We start from the raw sequence: 15,949 nt of genomic DNA, 5'->3' as shown, positions 1-15,949 counted from the left end.
TATGATGTTTTATGTTCCTTAAAGTGCTATGAAAATGTGAAGCATTATTATTTCTGTTTGAGAATCAGGAGATATGTCTCCCAAAGACCATATTGCTTGGTTCCACAGCTTTTCAATTCTGCTGTGGTACCAATTCTAGAATGGCAGGGGTGGTCAGTCAACTATTCTGAGATGCATAGACTATCTAATAAGAAGAGTAGGAGGGAATCTTGGGCTAAATAGTCAATAAATTACATGTACAGTTTCATATTCCACGGGTAGAATGGAAAAGGACGATGATATCATATAGATTGCTGTTATCAGGATAGTCAGCAGTTTCTGTGGGAGTGCAGTATCTGTAGTCCTTTGGGATCTGGGTAGGGTAAGGGGTAGGAGATAGGGCATTTAGAGAATAGAGAGTGACCTCCTGACCTATTTTGCCATTTGCTTTACCAATAATTAGTAGTGTAACCTTGAGGAAGAAAGTTCTGGGGAACCTCTGATCAATTGAATCCTTCTAATCCACCTGATAAAACTAAAGAAAGTGGTGGATCTTTGCCAGAAAGGCCATGGAGCTAGATATTGCTTTTTGGCTGTGTGCGGATGGGCATGTGCTTTGCTGAGATAACGTGGCAACTCCTGATTGGTGCCCACGTTCCTCATGACTCAGCAGGGGTGTTGGTGATGATTGGTGACATAGGCAGGTAGAACTATTTACCGTGGCTAGTGGTCTAGAGGAAAAGTTAAGAGAAAGGGCCCTGATTTTTCTTTTGGGATGAGCTCCTTGGAATTCCAGCAAGGGGAGAAAGGAGGATTTCTCTCCCCTTTTTTCCTCAGTGGCAATGCACATGGAGACACATGACTCATGCATGTGCTTCCCTGGGAGGGTCTAAGACTGAAGCTCAAATGTGTGCCTTTCTGTGTCCTTTCCTGAGTGGAGGCCAATGGCTGGTGATTCTGATCAATGGCCATTTCCAGCTTTGGCAGATAGAGAACGAGTTCAGGAGTCAGGGGATAAATACCTAGAGGACTGTGAATCTACTATGGCATGCTTCTCAGAGGAAGAGAAAATACTCACTGCCAGGAGGGCCCTCTAGATGAAGAATGAAAGCCTTGCCAGATCTGTCTGATCCTTGTGATTTGTTTTTACCATTCAGATCTTCTATGAAAGGAATGGAGGAGTGATTCAAAGCATCTATCCAACAGGCCTTTATCGTTTGGGGGAAGAGGCATAAGGAATGTAATGGAGTCGTTGGATTATTTTATTTTTTCAAACATTACACATCTGGGAGTCTTGAATCTTAAGCATTTTCTATGGTAGAATAAGTCAGTTGGCATCTATTAAACACCTCCCATGTGCCAACACTGTGCTAAACATACAAAGAAAAGCAAAAACTGGTTCCAGTTCTCAAGGAGCTCACCCACTAATGGGGAAGATAATATGCAAACAACTATGAACATACAAGATACATACAGCATAAATCAGAGATAATCCCAGAGGGAAGATACTAGCATTAACTTCTTATAGAAGGTAGGATTTGAGCTGATCCTTGAAAGAAGTCAGGAAAGTCAGGACTGGAAGATGAGGTAGGATATAAGGAGGGAGCTTGAAAGAAGCCAGGAAAGTCAGGACTGGAAGATGAGATAGGATATAAGGAGGGAACTTGTTCCAAGCATGGAGAACAGCCAGTGAAAACCTTGAAGCAAAAAATAGTTGGCCTATAACTGATATCCATGTTGTTCAGTGAGTATCATTTCTAGAACAAATCCTGATACCCACATTTTGGGGAGTCCTTAGACATGAACAATGCCTAAGTTTTATTTTAGAGATTTCTCCAGAGTTACTCTGCAGTAGGGGTAACAAGCCACGGAGAAGAGAAATATGTCAGGGCACCCAAGAAGAGTCTAGGCCCACGGGAGCCCAGAGAGCTCTTTTGAAAGGAGTCCCACTTGTCCATGGCGTTCAGTTCTGTGAGCTTCAGCGTGCCACAGAAGCCAGTGAACGCTTAGAGGATGGTGGATGAAACCAGTCTTGGGAGGGCACAAGGGAAGGGGTTGCTATTTACACAGAACAGAGGCAGGTCAGGAAGCCCTTCAGACTAGTTTGCAAAACATGGCCAGTTCTTTACCTTTACATTTAACAAAGATGAAAACTGCCAAATGGCTGCTGAAGGCCCGCTCAGGCCCAGCCCAACCCAGCAGAGCTGAGACATTTCCAGCTTGGATTTTCCATCCCCATTTTCAGGGCAGCTCATCACAGTTCATTTACTCTTGTGGGGGAAGCTAGATACCCCCAAGCATCTCCTCATTCCTGCCTGCCAGGCCAAGTCCTTCCAAAAAGCAATACTTTTCAGATGAGCTCTTTTCCTTTTGTCCATGAAACCTGGCAATACCCTGGGTGCTGGGCACTGGGGAACCCACTACAGTCATTCAGAAGAGTCCTTTGCAGCCTTTTCCCTTGTGTATTTCCTTCTGGCCTTGCCTTTTTCCCCCCCTTTCCATCTGGCCTCTCTAGTTGGGGGTTGGGGTCCTTGGACTCAGTAACTCACAAGTGTGGAGTAAGATTTATTTGTGGGGGAGTGTTCAACCTTGGTTTCCTTTGGTTTTCCCAGTCTTTTCCCTGCAGTGGTCTAAGACCCAAAGCTGCATCTCTTCCCTCCTCACCATTAAAACTTATCTAACTCTCCTAGTTTTCAATAAAAATGACAACAAACTACCTAAACTAATTCACTTATTCAGAGCCATACCAATCAAGTTACCAAGGAATAATTTTAGTGTACTAGAAAAAATTATAACAATATTAATCTGTGCCTGGTACATAGTAAATGCTATATGTTATTATTAATATTATTATTATTATGTGGGGGTGTACTTCCTCCCATCCAGAAGCAAACCATGAGCTCATGGTCTTCTAGGCAAGCCTGTGCTTTGGTGGGGCCTTATCCTGTTCTGTCACAGGCCTAGTATGATCAAAAAAGACGGCTGGTATTTGATAGTTCCCTGGAACCTGAGTAGGAGGGTGACTGGGAAGACAGTGGTGTTCTCAACAGTAACAGGGAGGGGCAGCTAGGTGGCACAGTGAATAGAGCAAAGGCCCTGGAGTCAGGAGAACCCAGTTCAAATTCGACCTCAGACACTTGACACAAAGCTAGCTGTGTGACCTTGGGCAAGTCACTTAACCCCAATTGCCCTGCCTTCCACCCTCCAAAAAGCAAAACAAACAAAAAACCCAGTAAATAGGGAAGTTAGGAAGAGGGGAGGGTTTGGAGGGAAAGATAATCAGAGTCAATGAGCATTGATTAAGCACCCGTCATTGCCAGGCAGTATGCTAAACACTGAGGAATACAGAGAAAGGCATAAGACAGTTCGTGCCCTCAAGGAGCTCACAATCTAATGGAAGAAGACAATGCAAATGGGGGGTGCGGGAGGGCGCGGGAGACGAGACAAGAAAGAAAGGTCCATGCAGCAAAAACTACTTGGGCTGATGACATGATGAAGTCCTAAAGTCAGGATGGTAAATGAGGTAAGAATTTCAGAGCTGATTTCACCTTGCAAAAAGAGAGTTTCTGGAGATGACAAAGTCCAGGAAAGCAGCTGAGTGGGAAATGATGATAATGAATTTAATTCTGGACATGTTGAGTTTAAGATGTCTATTGTTGTTTGCCTGTTTCAGTTGCGTTTGAATCTTGGTGATTTTATTTAAGGTTTCCTTGGCAGAGATATCGGAAATGGTTTGCCATTTCCTTCTCTAGTTCATTTTACAGATGAGGAAACTGAGGCACACAGAATTAAGTGACTTGCCCAGGGTCACACAGCTAGTAAGTGTCTGAGGTCAGATTTGTCCTCAGGAAGAGGAGTCTTCCTGACTCTAGGCCACCTAAATAGACATCTAAGGCCATAGATTTTACTGCTAGCTTGTTTCTTAGATTTTGTCTTCTGTGATTTTCTGGGCATTGAATATTATTTTTCTTCTTATATGTGGTAGATATGTGTAGTCAGTTTTCTCCACCTACCTTACCCTTCAGCTTAAACTCTTTGATTAGATTTTCATGATTACAGGTAAATACATTTTTAGCAGCCTTCATTAGGCACATTCCATTCTTGTCCAAGAATTCATCACTCCTGTATTTTAAACTGTGATTTAGAAATCCAAAACCTCTTCTCAGTCACCATCTTCTTAATCAAATATTCTTTTTCTATCCAGTTCCTTTTGACTATTATCTTGCTAGGAGTCTGCCAAATATTGATTCATGAATGATTTAATTGACTAACATTTATTGAAAAAAATTCTTGTGGTTTTATTTAATTATGAACTTAATATGAGCCAACAGTGTGATTCAGCAGCTAAAAAGTTGATTCAACCTAGAAATTTTCTATGGTTCTGTGTTTAGTCCCTGCCTATTCAACTTCTATCAATGCCTTGGACGATGATATAAAAGATATATTATTAAATTTTAAAAACGACAAAAATCCTGGAAGTGTAGTTAATAGGATAGAAGACAGAATCATAATCCAAAATTATCTTGACTGGCCTGATGCTATAGCTTTTTAATTTGATGATAGGTGATTTCATCAATATGTGCTCCTTCTGCTGATACAGTACATGACCCAACCATGTCTTCTTAGCATGTAATTCTTGTCCATGCCCTTCCGTGATCTATCCAACAGCAGTAGGGGATCATTGAACAGTTAGCTCTGTGGTTGCCTCTGTCAAGGCTCACCACCCTGGAAGCTCATTACATTGACTGGGGAACTCCCCAGACTAGCCCCAGTGAATAATAATAGCTGACATTTTTATAGCACTTTGAGGTTTGGGTCCTGCTTTATACATGTCATATCCTTTGATCGTGAACTCTTTATATCTCTTAGTCAATTCTGTGCTTACACAAATGTGGTTATCTGTTTTAAAAGGGTTTCTTTTCCTATTTTCATCAAGGATACTTTCTTTTAGTGCACACACAATAGAAAACAGTTAGGTAGCTTTATTTATTGAGTTCCATGCCTGATTGAGTTCAAATCCAGCCTAGGACACATTTCTAGTTGTGTGACCTTGGGCAAGTCACTTTACCTGTTTGCCTTAATTTCCTCATCTGTAAAATGGGGATGATAATAGCACCTACATCCTAGGGTTACTGTGGAAAGGGGACCAAGGATCCTTGGGATCACTGTTTTAAAATTATCTACATGCATTTAACTTTTTTTTTGCTTTTTGGAGGGCAGTTGGGGTTAAGTGACTTGCCCAAGGTCACATGGCTAGTTTTTGTGTATTTTGTGATTTGAACTCAGGTCCTCCTGACTCCAAGGCCGGTGCTCTATTCACTACACCACCTAGCCGCCCCTGCATTTAACTTTAAAAGTGAGATCTTTATACAGTGACTAATGAGTTGATGTTCTATTGGTGGAACTGGATCACATTGATATTGACAATTTCCCAATAAACAAACAAGAACACATAAAGAAATTGTAGCCAGATGGAAAGATGGATCATAGGTTCTAGTCAATAAGTAAAAAGTTGGCAGAATGATCTTATCACCCACCCAAGGGCTTAAGGAAACATCACTTGACAAGACACTTGGTCATCTCGTGGTAAGCATGGACAAAGGGCTCGCCATGAAGAGAGTTACAGGTTATGTCACAGCAGCTACTGCAGAGGATGCAGAAAGATGTTCCATGAAGATCTTGACAAGATCCTACAAACCAAATCAAATAAATATTGATGCTTGGTAACTTTGATGAGAAGATGGACACAGGGAAGGAATGGGGAAAGAGGTCAAAAGGTTTTAGGGCATTCTAAAGCTTCATGTCTGTGTATCAAGGTCTTTTTTTTTTTTTTTTGCCTTTTAAAGGGCAGTTGGGGTTAAGTAACTTGCCCAAGGTTACACGGCTAGTTTTTTGTGTGTGTATGGGTGTTAAGTGTCTGAGGCTGGAACCAAACTCGGGTCCTCCTGATTCCGGGGCCAATGCTTTACTCACTGCACCACCTAGCCACCCTAAGGTCTTTCTTTCTTTTTTTTTTTTAAGCAATTGGGGTTAAGTAACTTGCTCAAGGTTACACGGCCAGTTATTATTTCTGGGTGTGGTGCTGAGTATCTGAGCCCAGATTTGATCCAGGTCATCCCGACACTGGAGCTGGTGCTCTTACTTACTGTGCTACCTGGCCACCCCTAAGCAATCGGGGTTAAGTAACTTGCTCAAGGTTACACGGCCAGGTGTTTCTGGGTGGGTGCTAAGTGTCTGAGCCCGGGATTCAATCTCCAGGTCTTCTCAACACTGGAGCCGGTGCTCTTACTCGCTGTGCTACCTGGCTGCCCCAAGGTAACACAATTTTAAAGACATGCAGCTATTTTGTTTTTAAGCTGTCTCAAAGGACAGAAGATACCAGAAGAATGGAAAAAGATCCTGAAGTCAATAACTGAAAAAATGAAATTGAAAATGCATCAGTGTAATATTCTGCATTTGTTTTTTAAAATCAACTTCAGAAATGCAGGTGTGGAGAGACCTGGCTTGGCAACAAGCAGTTCATATGAAAAAAGGTCTGGTGGGTGTTTTGGGATCACAGATTTAACTCAAGTCAACAATATTATGCAGCTGCTACATTCTTTTCAAAATAAAGTCATTATTTATTTTTAACTGTTATTTAAATTTTTTTTATTTCCAAATTCTCTCTCTCCCCCTCACCCCTTGCACACTCATTGAGAAGGCAAGCAATATATTAATTATACATGTGAAATCATAAAAACATATTTCAAGATTAGCCATGTTACAAAAATAAAAAGCAGGGAAAGGAAAGAAAGAAAGTAAAAAACTTACACTTCAATCTGTACTCAGACTTCATTAGTTCTCTCTCTGGACATGCATGTTTCATCATGAGTCCTTCAAAATTGTCTTGGATCATTGTATTGTCCTTCGCAGTTGATCATCCTTAAAATATTGCAGTTATGTTGTCCAGGTTCTGCTCATTTCATTTTGCATCAGTTCATATAAGTCTTCCTAGGTTTTTCTGAAGCCATCCCCCTCATCATTTCTTATAGCACAATAGTATTGGATCACAATCTTATACCAGTTTGTTCAGCCATTCCCCAATTGATGGGCATCCCCTCACTGTCCAGTTCTTTGCCACCACAAAAAGATATAGCTGCAAAATTAATAAACACACACACACGCAGTCTTCAGTGGTCTAAAATCACAAGTGTCCAGGTCTTAAGAAATAATCTATGCTGGTCTTTCTTCCTGTTGTTAGATCATGTCTATAATTCTTTGTTTACATTTTAAGTGCAACATTGACAGGCTAGAGAGAGTCCCAAACAGAACAAGCAATATGACGAGTGGCCTGTAAAACATCTCACATCAGGTCCAGGTAAAGGAATTGGTAACATTTAGCCTGCAGAAGGGTAAATTTATAGGAGACATATAGTTGTCCTCATAGAAAAAAGAAGAGATTTGTCTGTGTTGCTCTAGAAGGCAAAACCAGGTCCAAGGCTCACAGGGAGGTAGACATATGAAAAACCCCCCTTTAAAAAATAACTAACTATGACTGACCAACAATGGAATGTGCTTCTGAGAAAGTAGAACAGGCTGCATGTAAACTTGTGTGTCCCAAGGGACACCTGGGGCACTGCACTCATGTATGCAACCCACATCAGCTCATGTCCATAGGCCTACAGAAAGGGGGTATCACTTGACTATTGAACAATAAGGCAACAGAGTTTACTAATTTGCCTACCAGGTGACAGTTTCCTCGAGCTGCCAGACCACTGAGGGGCCTTGCCAATTTCACCAAAGAATCCCTCTATACACAGGAGGAAGTGTCAACAGGCCCCACTTCAAAAAACCTGGCAGAAAAGAATTCCTCACTGAACCAGGTTCTGAATGAATCTAAAATTTGATATAAATGTATTCCTTGGGATTGTGAAAATAGGACAGATTGTAGCTCTAGAGGTCTCATCTCAATGACTAGGAAATTTTCTTTATATATATATATATTTGATTTTTGGAGGGCAGTTGGGGTTAAGTGACTTGCCCAAGGTCACATGGCTAGTTTTGTGTGTGTGTGTGTGTGTGTTAAGTGTCAGAGGCCAGATTTGAATTCCTGACTCCAGGGCGAGTGCTCTATTCACTGTACCAGACTAGTAAATTTTCCAATTTAGTCTTAGCCCTCTATTTTGATGCGCTATAGATAGTTGACCTTTTTATGGCCAAGTGGTATATTAAACATAAAACATGAGCAAAATTAAAAGAATCTGGCAAACGTCTCACTCTTCCGGCTCCCTACTGTTTCTGTCCTCCAGACTACCTTCCTATATACCTGAGGAATAGCCCTAACTCTACCTACTGCTTCATATCATGGAAAGGATTAAGGAAGGAAGTATGTATTTGGTACCCCTCCCTGGATGAGAGATTATCAATTCCAGAATGCAGGGGAAACCTGGGAGGCATTGTAGGCATTTGGAATGGTCTTTTCACTGGTCACTGAGATTTTCTGAAATTACTCTGTCTCTCCATCTGATCTGGACCTGGTTCTTGCATGTTGATCCCTGATCAGCTGATCTGACTCTTTATTCTAGCTGTCCTGATTTGTGTTTTTGGTCTCCACATAGCAGCCCCTCCTCAGGGGGGAAGCTCCTGACTTGCCACTGCTTTCTTTGTCCTTAAACAGTGGTCTCAATTTCCACTGTTTGTTGCCTATGGTATGCACAGCAATTGGCTACATAACTTCACCCAGCTTCAGACAAGTGCATCCATACTCCCATGTGGCAAGGAAAGAAGTGTAGTATCCCCTCAGTTATAATCAGGAACACTTTTATAGTCCTTAGTATGTGTCAGGCACTGTTCTGTTTTTACAATTATCTCATTTCAATGTCCGAAACAGCTCTGGGAGGTAGGTGTTATTACTATCCCCATTTTGTTGCTACTGTTCATTCATTTCAGTTGTGTCCATTTGGGTCTTCTTGGCAAAGAAACTGGAATGATTTGCCATTTCCTTCTCTAGTTCATTTTACAAATAAGGAAACCGAGGCAAACAGGGTCAAGTGAATTGCCCATGGTAACAGAGCTAGTTAATGTCTGGGGTCAGATTGGAACTCAGGTCCTCCCTACTCCAGGACCCACATTCTATCCATTGCACCGCCTAGCTACCCTTATACCCATTTTACAGATGAGGAAACTGAGGCAGACTTGTCCAGGGTCACACAACTAGTAAAATATCTGAAGCCAGATATCAATTCAGGTCTTCCTGACTGCAGGCCTGGGGTTCTATTTACTGTGCTACCTAGCTGTACCCCCCTCCTCCCACCACACACATGCACACATACTCACACACACACACACAAATCAACCACATAACAAAGATGTATAGTCAAGGAAAACAAACTACTTCATTGGCTATGTCCAAAAAAACCACACCTAATTCTGCACCCTGAGCCCATTACTTCTCTGTCAGGAGGTGGGTAGCATGTTTTATTACTGATCTGGAATCATGTTGGCCATTGAGTGGAGTAGAGCTCTTAAGCCTTTCAAAATTATCTGTCTTTACAATGTTATTGTCTAAACTGTTAGGAAGAGTTGTCTTGACAGTTCATGGGCTTGAATACAAGTTTTTGGGGTTTTGCAATTTCTATTGGGTGAAATCAAGCCTGTCCTATGTCTAGTATCTTGTGAGACTGAGCACTTTCATGATTGCTGAGGGCTCTTGACTCTTTATGTAGAGATCTAGACACGAACCAAATCCTGATGCTCTTGGGGCAAACCCTGAGTCAGAGCCCAAGCCAGAGAGATTTTTGAGAAATGCATTTTAAGGCAAACCTGGTCAGAACTCAAAGAACAATTTATATAATGATTAGAATGTTGTCATGGAAAATAACTGAGAAAGACTCAGAAACTCTGGTGCTCTGACTAATCACTGGTCATCAAAACTCCAGATTTGTGATGAATCATGCTCCTCCCCTCTCGGCAGAGATAATGGACTAGAGGTGAAGAAAAGACACACGCTCATCATTCACACATAGATTTGTTTTACATGACTACACTTGTTATAAGGGAAGGTGATTGGTGGGGGGGAGGAAGGAGAATTGTAGGGTAAGAGATGGTGGTACTCATACCAAAAAAAGGGAAGAAAAAAGTGTCAATCCTTAAAAGCAAATAGAAGAGAGCAGGAAAAAAGTTCAGAATGGGATATAAACAACCAGGGCAGTGTTGGAAATAACATTAAATTTGGCATTTGTTATGTTCAGTTGTGTCTGACTCTTCATGACTCCATTTTCTTGGCAAAGATACAGGAGTGGTTTGCCATTTCCTTCTCCTGATCATTTTATAGATGAGGAAACTGAGGCAAACAGGGTTAAGTGACTTGCCCAAGACCACATAGCTAGTAAGTATCTGAGGCCAGATCTGAACTCAGATGAGTCTTACTGACTCCAGGCCGAGTGATCTATCTACTGCACCACCCAGCTACTCCTAAATTTGACGTATGTCCCCCCTAAGTCCATGCCGAATGTAAGGGAGATCCATGGTTTCCTATGTAGTCCTCTTTTTCTGTTTTCTACTTAAAGAGATGCTCATATCTGTCGATATTCATCAAGTTCAAATTAATAAGAAGGAAAGTTAAAAAAAAAAGGAAACAAAGGAATGAGTAGACAGGCTCTTCTCTCTGCAACTTGAAAGGGCAGGTAGCAACCTTCTGGTATAAAAAGACTTTGGATTAAAAAAAAAAGAAACCCTAAACCAACAACACAGACAATAATTTTTTAAAGGAGTGAACCTAGTTTGTGTAAACTCAGATTTACTGTCCTAAGCCATGGGTTTTACATATAAAATCAGTGACTTGTGTAGCTGCCTGATAACTAACACCCTTCCTCCCTTGGATTGTGACTTCCTTTCTAGGATATCCCCATGCTCCTCTTTTTTTGTTTTTTTGGAGGGAAATTGGGGTTAAAGTGACTTGCCCAAAGTTACACGGCTAGTAAGTGTGTTCCAAGTGTCTGAGGACAGATTTGAACTCAGGTCCTCGTGACTCCAGGGCCAGTGCTCTATTTACTGCACCACCTAGCTGCCCCTCCCCATGCTCCTCTTAACCAGACTGGATTATGATATTTAGTAAGAGGGAGGAACCTTCACAGTGTTTTCCCCAGGGTCCAATTCTCTCCAAAGAACAAGCCCTAGGCAGGACTTAGTGTAGGGATGGATTGATGATACTTGGAACAAGGTTAGATAAGGAAAGCTGTCTAGTTATATTAGTCCAACTAAGCCTATGAAAATTGGTATCAAAAGAAAATCAGCACACAGAAGAAATCATTGAAAGATGAGCTTGCAGCCAAATGGTAAGGAGGTCCAAAAAGCCAATGAGAATGGTTTAAAAAGCAAATTGGCCCAATGGAAAAGGAGATCCAAAAGCTCAATCAAGAAAATTCCTTGAAATGAAGAAAATTGAAATGAAGAAATCCCTTGAAATGAAGAAAATTCCTTGAAAATTAGAATGGAGCAAATGGAAGCTAATGACTTTAAGAGAAATCAAGAAATGATAATACAAAATCAAAAGAATGAAAAGATAGAAGAGTGTGAAATATCTCATTGAAAAACAAGTGACCTGGAAAATAGATCCAGGAAAGATAATTTAAAAATTATTACACTACCTGAAAGCCATAATCAAAAAAGAGCCTAGACATATGTTTCCAGAAATTATCTTGGTCTTCTAGAACCAAAAGGTAAAAGAGAAATTGAAAGAATCCCCCAATCACCTTCTGAAAGAGATCCCAAAATGAAAACTTCCAGGAATATTATAGACAAGTTCTAGAGTTCTCAGGTCAAGGAAAAATTTTGCAAGTAGTCAGAAAGAAACAATTCAAGTGTCGTGGAGTTGCAATCAAGATAACACAAGATTTAGCAGCTTTTATATTAAAGGAGTGGAGGGTTTGGAATATGATATTCTGGAGGGCAAAGAAGCTAGAATTACAACCAAGAATCACCTACCCAGAAAAACTAAGTATAATCTTTCAGGAGGAAAAATGGATATTCAATGAGACAGAGGACTTTCAAGCATTCTTAATGAAAAGTCCAGAGCTGAATAGAAAATTTGACTTTCAAATACAAGACTCAAGAGAAGCATAAAAAGGTAAACGGGAAAAGGAAATCATAAGGGACTTAATAAGGTTAAACTGTTTAGATTCCTACATAGGAAGATGATATTTTCAATTCATAAAATCTTTTTCATTATTATGGTAGTTAGAAGGAGCATATATAGAATGAGGGCACAGATGTGAATTGAATATGAAGGGATGATATCTAAAAAATTAGATTAAGGGGTTAAGAGAGGAATGTACTGGGAGAACGAGAAAGGGAGAGGTAGAATGGAATAAATTATCTCACATAACAGAGCATGAAAAAGCTTTTGCAGTGGAGAGGAAGAAGGGGGAGGTGAGGTGGAGTGAGTGAACCTTTTTTTTTTTTTAAAGCAATTGGGGTTAAGTAACTTGCTCAAGGTTACACGGCCAGCTATTTCTGGGTGTGGTGCTAAGTATCAGAGCCCGGATTTGATCCCAGGTCATCCCGACTCTGGGGCCGGTGCTCTTACTCACTGAGCCACCTGGCCACCCCTAGAGTGAGTGAACCTTACTCTCATGAGAATTGGCTCAAAGAGGGAATAACTTACATACTTAATTGGGTATAGAAATCTATCTTATTTACCCTACAGGAAAATAGGAGGGGAAGGGGATAAGAGGAGGGGAGGATGGTAGAAGGGAGGGCAGATTGGGGAAGGGGGTAGTCAGAGGCAAAGCACTTTTGAGGAGGGACAGGGTGAAAAGAGAGAGAAAATAGAATGGGAGAATAGGATGGAGGGAAATACAGTTAGCAATAGTAACTGTGAAAAAATTTTGAAGCAAGTTTCTCTGCTGAAGGCCTCATTTCTCAAACATATAGAGAACTGAGTGAAATTTTTAAAAATAAGAGCTATTCCCAATTGAAAAATTATCAAAAGGTATGATCAGTTTTCAGATGAAGTAATCAAAGCTATCTATAGCCATATGAAAAAATGTTCTTACTCACTATTGATGGGAGAAATGCAAATTTAAAAAATTCTGAGGTAATAGTACTACCTCATACTTATTAGATTGGTTAATAGGACAGAAAAGGTAAATGACAAATGTTGGAGGGAATGTTGGAGAAATGAGACTTTAATGCACTATTGGTGGAGTTGTGAATTGATTCAACCATTCTGTAATTTGGAACTATGCCCAAAGGGCTATAAAACCATGCATGCCCTTTGACCTAGTAATTCCACTACTAGGTCTGTATCCAAAATGAGATTTTAAAAAAAGACAAAAAGGAAAAGGACATTTATGTACAAAAATATTTATAGTAGCCCTTTTCTGGGGGTAAAGAATTAGAAGTTGAAGGGACGCCCATCAATCGGGGAATGGCTGAACAAGTTGTGTTATGTGATTATGATGGAATACTATTGTACTATAAGAAATAATTAGCAGGGGGCAGCCAGGTGGCTCAGCGAGTAAGAGCACTGGCTCCAGTGTCGGGATGACCTGGGGATCAAATCTGGTCTCCAATACTCAGCACCACACCCAGAAATAACTGGCCATGTAACCTTGAGCAAGTTACTTAACCCCAATTGTTTTAAAAAAAAATTAGCAGGAAACTCTTAGAAAAACCTGATAAGACTTGCATGAGCTGATGCGAAGTGAAATGTACTGTGCACAAAGTAACAGCAATATCATAAGATGATCAGCTGTGAATGACTTAGCTATTCTCAGCAATATAATGATCCGAGACATTTCTGAAGGACTTGCGATGAAAAATGCTATCCATCTCCTAAGAAAGAACTGTTGGTGTCTGAATACAGATTGAAGCGTACCTTTTGTTTTTGTTCTCTTTGCTTTTCTTGAGGTTTTTTTTTCTTGTCTGTGTTTTCTTTCACAACATGACTGTTATGAATATGTTTTGCATGACTACATTTGTATAAGTTATATACTTGCCTTCTCAATCGGGGTGAGTGGTGAAGGAGGAAGGAAAAGAATTTGGAACTCAATGTTTTAAAAACAAATGATAAAAATTGTTTTTACCTATAACTGGGAAAAAATAAAATACTAAAATAAAATGAAACAAAAACATGAATCCTTGGATGGAAAAAAAAAAGAAAGAAAAATGCTTGAAGAGATGGACTAACTGACCTCCAAAGGATTCTCTGAACCAAGGAACTCCCCTTAAAACCAGGAATCTTTGATCAGACGTTTGACACCATTTCCTTCTCAGGAGACACCCACACACACACCTGGGCTGCACTTCTGACTCTATTCAGGTTACATGAAAGAGACCTTAATAACCATTGGTTTCCTCTCTCTGTGTTCATTTCTGAGAACCTCTTAGATGTATTCTGTGCCTAGGTTCAACTAAGGGGAAAAATAGGGTGCATGGAAAGCTTGAGAGGTCATTTTGGTTCCATCTCCCCATTACCCCTCTACAAGGCCTGGCTTGAGATTCTCCTTCATTCTCCCTTAGCCCATGCTGCTACCCTATCTCCTATGAAGGGATGGACACCTCCAGCCAGCTGGCTAAGCAGATCCTTGTGTTGGCAGGCATTGGAAATATCTAGGGCAGGGATGGGGAACCTGCAGCCCTGAGGCTACATTGGCCTTCTAGAGCCTTAAGTTTGGTTTTTTGACTGAATCACTGGAGGGGTTAGGTGCTAAAAAATGGCAGAAATGGTAGGTAACTCCATTGACCACCAAGTCTTTGATGGATCAGAAACGATCTCTCCTTCCTCAGGCCTCTTTAAACAATTAATTACTCTTCACTCCACACACTTGGGTTCTATTTTGTACTCTGTTGTTATTCTGTATATCTTTTTGTGCAAGGCACCTTTTCCAGGAGGTTGTGAGCTCATCGCCAGCAAGGGCCAAGCTTTACTTATCTTTGTCTTCCCAAAGCCTGTCACAAAGTCTTGCATACTTCACCAATGTTTGATGAATGATTGAGTGAATGAAGGCCCTCTCTCTCTAGGGTAAGCTACCCCTTTCTCCCAGCTTCTTCTATGCACTAACTTTGGGGTTTTAGTGACTACAGAAAGTTCAGCAGACCTCTGCTTAAAACCCCTCAAGGCTTTTGGTACACTCCTGAGGACATGCTCTTCCTGCTTTCATACCAAGTACCATGAAACATCCCATAGAAATCTCCCTAAAGCCTAGGAGTCGCATTTTTGTCTTTGTATATCTTGTATCTTGCACACACTAGGTCTTTAATAAATATTTGTTGAGTTTGTTAAATTATATTAAATTTAAATTAATTCATGATAAATAATAAATTTAATTTTTCTAGTCTTTGAAGAACAACAGAGGATTCTAGGCTCCCATATCACTTCCAGGGAAGAAGTTCTTTCAATGAAGAGATGCCTTTTCTTGCTTCACTGCCATGGAGATGGCCCCTAGTAAAAATGGAATTGGGTCTGGATATTGGGATCTCCCCTCTCTGGCATAAAACTGAAATAAAGTCCAAACATAGGAAGGGAAGTGGAAGATCCTCTGAATATATCTCAAGAAAGTAGCCTGGATCCTTCTCACCAAATGGGGTTCTAGAACAGGGGGCAAATTCTCACATTCGCCGCTAACCTTCAGCTGCCCTCCTGCACCTGCCTATTACCTGGAAGCTGACAAACTTTTGAGAGGTCATAGGATTGTTACAGAGACAATGACTCAAAAAATGACTCTTGCTGTTTTGCATCTCATTTTCAGGCTATTTCATCGTTTCCAAACACAGCCTGTGGAGCCCCTTTTCTTGCTGGGCTCTTGGCATTTTCTGTATCAGACTGGGCTGGCTCAACCTGGCCTCTCATAGTGGTCAGACTCCAATGCACTCATGAATTATATCTCTCCCTGAGGGAGAGTAAATAGGTCTTGTGGTCCATTCCTTTAGAACAGAGCCTCCCACCACCCCTGTGCCCTCCCCAATTTCCTTCTTGTTCTTCTCAACT

At 40.8% G+C, this 15,949-nt stretch overlaps 1 long non-coding RNA gene across 1 annotated transcript in view; it reads right to left on the bottom strand.

Moving 5' to 3' along the window:
• Positions 1-5,180: 5,180 nt before the first annotated feature.
• LOC138144994 (uncharacterized) overlaps positions 5,181-15,949 on the bottom strand; it is a 15,631-nt gene continuing 4,862 nt past the window's right edge. Inside the window, exons 2-3 of the long non-coding RNA XR_011164068.1 lie at positions 6,790-7,114; positions 5,181-5,669 (exon numbers count right to left, since the gene is read on the bottom strand). This is a non-coding gene — a long non-coding RNA (uncharacterized lncRNA). The remainder of the gene's footprint in view (positions 5,670-6,789; positions 7,115-15,949) is intronic.

Source organism: Petaurus breviceps, unplaced genomic scaffold, assembly GCF_028583685.1.
Source record: "Petaurus breviceps papuanus isolate PSGF00001 unplaced genomic scaffold, PetGlider_PUasm1.0 90723, whole genome shotgun sequence".
Taxonomy (NCBI): domain Eukaryota; kingdom Metazoa; phylum Chordata; class Mammalia; order Diprotodontia; family Petauridae; genus Petaurus; species Petaurus breviceps.
This window is presented reverse-complemented; position numbering and strand designations above follow the sequence as displayed.